The sequence below is a fragment of the Opisthocomus hoazin genome, chromosome 25 (genome assembly GCF_030867145.1).
Source record: "Opisthocomus hoazin isolate bOpiHoa1 chromosome 25, bOpiHoa1.hap1, whole genome shotgun sequence".
Classification (NCBI taxonomy): domain Eukaryota; kingdom Metazoa; phylum Chordata; class Aves; order Opisthocomiformes; family Opisthocomidae; genus Opisthocomus; species Opisthocomus hoazin.
Window position 1 is genome coordinate 3,136,405 of NC_134438.1, and position 6,000 is coordinate 3,142,404.

Genomic DNA, 6,000 nt, shown 5'->3' on the forward strand with positions numbered 1-6,000 from the left:
TGCCACTTGAAACTTCAAACGTAGCCTTAGAATGGTGGTGTCCGTGCCAGGCTCTTTTAGCAGCCCTACTCTGAAAGTGCGAACGTCTGCAGATAGCTGGCAGCCAGAATGGGCTAGTCTGGAAAGCTGTTGCTCAGCCTCATCTGCTCATGGCACTGCTCGCACAGAGGCACAGAGAATGGGGCTGCTTGCTTGTCTTGCCACCTCAAACTTCAAACATAGCCTTAGAATGGTGGTGTCCCTGCCAGGCTCCTTTCGCAGGCCTTCTCTTACAATGTGAACGTGTGCAGATAGCTGGCAGCCAGAAGGGGCTAGCCTGGAAAGCTGTTGCTCAGCCTCATCTGCCCATGGCAGTGCTCGCACAGAGGCACAGAGAATGGGGCTGCTTGCTTGTCTTGCCACCTCAAACTTCAAACGTAGCCTGGGAAAGTTGATGTCCCAGCCAGGCTCCTTTCGCAGCCCTGCTCCGAAAGTGCGAACGTCTGCAGATAGCTGGCAGCCAGAAGGGGCTAGCCTGGAAAGCTGTTGCTCAGCCTCATCTGCACATGGCGGTGCTCGAACAGAGGCACAGAGACTGGGGCACCTTGCTTATCCTGCCACTTCAAACTTCAAACTTAGCCTGAGAATGGTGGTGTCCCTGCCAGGCTCCTTTGGCAGCCCTGCTCCGAAAGTGCGAACGTCTGCAGATAGCTGGCAGCCAGAAGGGGCTAGCCTGGAAAGCTGTTGCTCAGCCTCATCTGCTCATGGCACTGCTCGCACAGAGGCCCAGAGACTGGGGCTGCTTGCTTGTCTTGCCACCTCAAACTTCAAACGTAGACTTACAATGGTGGTGTCCGTGCCAGGCTCCTTTAGCAGCCCTACTCTGAAAGTGCGAACGTCTGCAGATAGCTGGCAGCCAGAAGGTGCTAGTCTGGAAAGCTGTTGCTCAGCCTCATCTGCTCATGGCACTGCTCGCACAGAGGCACAGAGACTGGGGCTGCTTGCTTGTCTTGCCACCTCAAACTTCAAACGTAGCCTGGGAATTGTGGTGTCCCTGCCAGGCTCCTTTCGCAGCCCTGTCCTTAAAATGCGAACGTCTGCAGATAGCTGGCAGCCAGAAGGGGCTAGCCTTGAAAGCTGTTGCTCAGCCCCATCTGCCCATGGCAGTGCTCGCACAGAGGCACAGAGACTGGGGCTGCTTGCTTGTCTTGCCACCTCAAACTTCAAACGTAGCCTGGGAAAGTTGGTCTCCCAGCCAGGCTCCTTTAGCAGCCCTGCTCCGAAAGTGCGAACGTCTGCAGATAGCTGGCAGCCAGAAGGGGCTAGCCTGGAAAGCTGTTTCTCAACCTCATCTGCCAATGGCAGTGCTCGCACAGAGGCACAGAGACTGGGGCTGCTTGCTTGTCTTGCCACCTCAAACTTCAAACATAGCCTGGGAATGTGGGTTGTCCCTGCCAGGCTACTTTAGCAGCCCTGCTCCGAAAGTGCGAACGTCTGCAGATAGCTGGCAGCCAGAAGGGGCTAGCCTGGAAAGCTGTTTCTCAGCCTCATCTGCCAATGGCTGTGCTCGCACACAGGCCCAGAGACTGGGGCTGTTTGCTTATCTTGCCACTTGAAACTTCAAACATAGCCTTAGAATGGTGGTGTCCCTGCCAGGCTCCTTTCGCAGCCCTGCTCCGAATACGCGAACGTCTGCAGATAGCTGGCAGCCAGAAGGGGCTAGCCTGGAAAGTTGTTGCTCAGCCTCATCTGCCAATGGCAGTGCTCGCACAGAGGCACAGAGAATGGGGCTGCTTGCTTATCTTGCCACTTGAAACTTCAAACGCATGCTGGGAATGGTGATGTCCCTGCCAGGCTCCTTTCGCAGCCCTGCTCCGAAAGTGCGAACGTGTGCAGATAGCTGGCAGGCAGAAGGGGCTAGCCTGGAAAGCTGTTGCTCAGCCTCATCTGCCCATGGCACTGCTCGCACAGAGATGCAGAGACTGGGGCTGCTTGCTTGTCTTGCCACCTCAAACTTCAAACGTAGCCTGGGAATGTGGGTTGTCCCTGCCAGGCTCCTTTCGCAGCCCTGCTCCGAAAGTGCGAACGTCTGCAGATAGCTGGCAGCCAGAAGGGGCTAGCCTGGAAAGCTGTTGCTCAGCCTCATCTGCCCATGGCGGTGCTCGCACAGAGGCACAGAGACTGGGGCTGCTTGCTTGTCTTGCCACCTCAAACAACAAACGCATGCTGGGAATGGTGGTGTCCCTGCCAGGCTCCTTTCGCAGCCCTGTCCTTAAATTGCTAACGTCTGCAGATAGCTGGCAGGCAGAAGGGGCTAGCCTGGAAAGCTGTTGCTCAGCCTCATCTGCCGATGGCAGTGCTCGCACAGAGGCACAGAGAATGGGGCTGCTTGCTTGTCTTGCCACCTCAAACTTCAAACGTAGCCTGGGAAAGTTGATGTCCCAGCCAGGCTCCTTTCGCAGCCCTGCTCCGAAAGTGCGAACTTCTGCAGATAGCTGGAAGCCAGAATGGGCTAGCCTGGAAAGCTGTTGCTCAGCCTCATCTGCACATGGCGGTGCTCAAACAGAGGCCCAGAGACTGGGGCACCTTGCTTATCCTGCCACTTCAAACTTCAAACTTAGCCTGAGAATGGTGGTGTCCCTGCCAGGCTCCTTTCGCAGCCCTGCTCCGAAAGTGCGAACGTCTGCAGATAGCTGGCAGCCAGAAGGGGCTAGCCTGGAAAGCTGTTGCTCAGCCTCATCTGCTCATGGCACTGCTCGCACAGAGGCCCAGAGACTGGGGCTGCTTGCTTGTCTTGCCACGTCAAACTTCAAACGTAGACTTACAATGGTGGTGTCCGTGCCAGGCTCCTTTAGCAGCCCTACTCTGAAAGTGCGAACGTCTGCAGATAGCTGGCAGCCAGAAGGTGCTAGTCTGGAAAGCTGTTGCTCAGCCTCATCTGCTCATGGCACTGCTCGCACAGAGGCACAGAGACTGGGGCTGCTTGCTTGTCTTGCCACCTCAAACTTCAAACGTAGCCTGGGAATTGTGGTGTCCCTGCCAGGCTCCTTTCGCAGCCCTGTCCTTAAAATGCGAACGTCTGCAGATAGCTGGCAGCCAGAAGGGGCTAGCCTTGAAAGCTGTTGCTCAGCCCCATCTGCCCATGGCAGTGCTCGCACAGAGGCACAGAGACTGGGGCTGCTTGCTTGTCTTGCCACCTCAAACTTCAAACGTAGCCTGGGAAAGTTGGTCTCCCAGCCAGGCTCCTTTAGCAGCCCTGCTCCGAAAGTGCGAACGTCTGCAGATAGCTGGCAGCCAGAAGGGGCTAGCCTGGAAAGTTGTTGCTCAGCCTCATCTGCCAAAGGCAGTGCTCGCACAGAGGCCCAGAGACTGGGGCTGCTTGCTTGTCTTGCCACCTCAAACTTCAAACATAGCCTGGGAATGTGGGTTGTCCCTGCCAGGCTAATTTAGCAGCCCTGCTCCGAAAGTGCGAACGTCTGCAGATAGCTGGCAGCCAGAAGGGGCTAGCCTGGAAAGCTGTTTCTCAGCCTCATCTGCCAATGGCTGTGCTCGCACACAGGCCCAGAGACTGGGGCTGTTTGCTTATCTTGCCACTTGAAACTTCAAACATAGCCTTAGAATGGTGGTGTCCCTGCAAGGCTCCTTTCGCAGCCCTGCTCCGAATACGCGAACGTCTGCAGATAGCTGGCAGCCAGAAGGGGCTAGACTGGAAAGTTGTTGCTCAGCCTCATCTGCCAATGGCAGTGCTCGCACAGAGGCACAGAGACTGGGGCTGCTTGCTTATCTTGCCACTTGAAACTTCAAACGCATGCTCGGAATGGTGATGTCCCTGCCAGGCTCCTTTCGCAGCCCTGCTCCGAAAGTGCGAACGTGTGCAGATAGCTGGCAGGCAGAAGGGGCTAGCCTGGAAAGCTGTTGCTCAGCCTCATCTGCCCATGGCACTGCTCGCACAGAGGCACAGAGACTGGGGCTGCTTGCTTGTCTTGCCACCTCAAACTTCAAACATAGCCTGGGAATGTGGGTTGTCCCTGCCAGGCTCCTTTCGCAGCCCTGCTCCGAAAGTGCGAACGTCTGCAGATAGCTGGCAGCCAGAAGGGGCTAGCCTGGAAAGCTGTTGCTCAGCCTCATCTGCCCATGGCGGTGCTCGCACAGAGGCCCAGAGACTGGGGCTGCTTGCTTGTCTTGCCACCTCAAACAACAAACGCATGCTGGGAATGGTGGTGTCCCTGCTAGGCTCCTTTCGCAGCCCTGCTCCGAATACGCGAACGTCTGCAGATAGCTGGCAGGCAGAAGGGGCTAGCCTGGAAAGTTGTTGCTCAGCCTCATCTGCTCATGGCACTGCTCGCACAGAGGCACAGAGACTGGGGCTGCTTGCTTGTCTTGCCACCTCAAACTTGAAAAGTAGCATGGGAATGGTGGTGTCCCTGCCAGGCTCCTTTCGCAGCCCTGTCCTTAAAATGCGAACGCCTGCAGATAGCTGGCAGCCAGAAGGGGCTAGCCTGGAAAGCTGTTGCTCAGCCTCATCTGCCTATGGCAGTGCTCGCACAGAGGCACAGAGACTGGGGCTGCTTGCTTGTGTTGCCACCTCAAACTTCAAACGTAGCCTGGGAATTGTGGTGTCCCTGCCAGGCTCCTTTAGCAGCCCTGCTCTGAAAGTGCGAACGTCTGCAGATAGCTGGCACCCAGAAGGGGCTAGCCTGGAAAGCTGTTGCTCAGCCTCATCTGCTCATGGCACTGCTCGCACAGAGGCCCAGAGACTGGGGCTCCTTGCTTATTTTGCCACTTGAAACTTCAAACATAGCCTTAGAATGGTGGTGTCCCTGCCAGGCTCCTTTCGCAGGCCTGCTCTTACAATGTGAACGTCTGCAGATAGCTGGCAGCCAGAAGGGGCTAGCCTGGAAAGCTGTTGCTCAGCCTCATCTGCTCATGGCACTGCTCGCACAGAGGCACAGAGACTGGGGCTGCTTGCTTGTCTTGCCACCTCAAACTTCAAACGTAGCCTGGGAAAGTTCGTGTCCCAGCCAGGCTCCTTTCGCAGCCCTGCTCCGTACGTGCGAACGTCTGCAGATAGCTGGCAGCCAGAAGGGGCTAGCCTGGAAAGCTGTTGCTCAGCCTCATCTGCCCATGGCACTGCTCGCACAGAGGCCCAGACACTGGGGCTGCTTGCTTGTCTTGCCACTTGAAACTTCAAACGCATGCTGGGAATGGTGGTGTCCCTGCCAGGCTCCTTTAGCAGCCCTGCTCCGAAAGTGCGAACGTCTGCAGATAGCTGGCAGCCAGAAGGGGCTAGCCTGGAAAGCTGTTGCTCAGCCTCATCTGCCCATGGCGGTGCTCGCACAGAGGCACAGAGACTGGGGCTGCTTGCTTGTCTTGCCACCTCAAACTTCAAACGTAGCCTGGAAATTGTGGTGTCCCTGCCAGGCTCCTTTCGCAGCCATGCTCTTACAATGCGAACGTCTGCAGATAGCTGGCAGCCAGAAGGGGCTAGCCTGGAAAGCTGTTGCTCATCCTCATCTGCCCATGGCACTGCTCGCACAGAGGCCCAGAGACTGGGGCTGCTTGCTTGTCTTGCCAAGTCAAACTTCAAATGTAGACTTACAATGGTGGTGTCCGTGCCAGGCTCCTTTAGCAGCCCTACTCTGAAAGTGCGAACGTCTGCAGATAGCTGGCAGCCAGAAGGGGCTAGCCTGGAAAGCTGTTGCTCAGCCTCATCTGCCCATGGCGGTGCTCGCACAGAGGCACAGAGAATGGGGCTGCTTGCTTGTCTTGCCACCTCAAACTTCAAACGTAGCCTGGGAAAGTTGGTGTACCTGCCAGGCTCCTTTAGCAGCCCTGCTCAGAAAGTGCGAACGTCTGCAGATAGCTGGCAGCCAGAAGGGGCTAGCCTGTAAAGCTGTTGCTCAGCCTCATCTGCTCATGGCACTGCTCTCACAGAGGCCCAGAGACTGGGGCTGCTTGCTTATCTTGCCACTTGAAACTTCAAACATAGCCTTAGAATGTTGGTGTCCCTGCCAGGCTCCT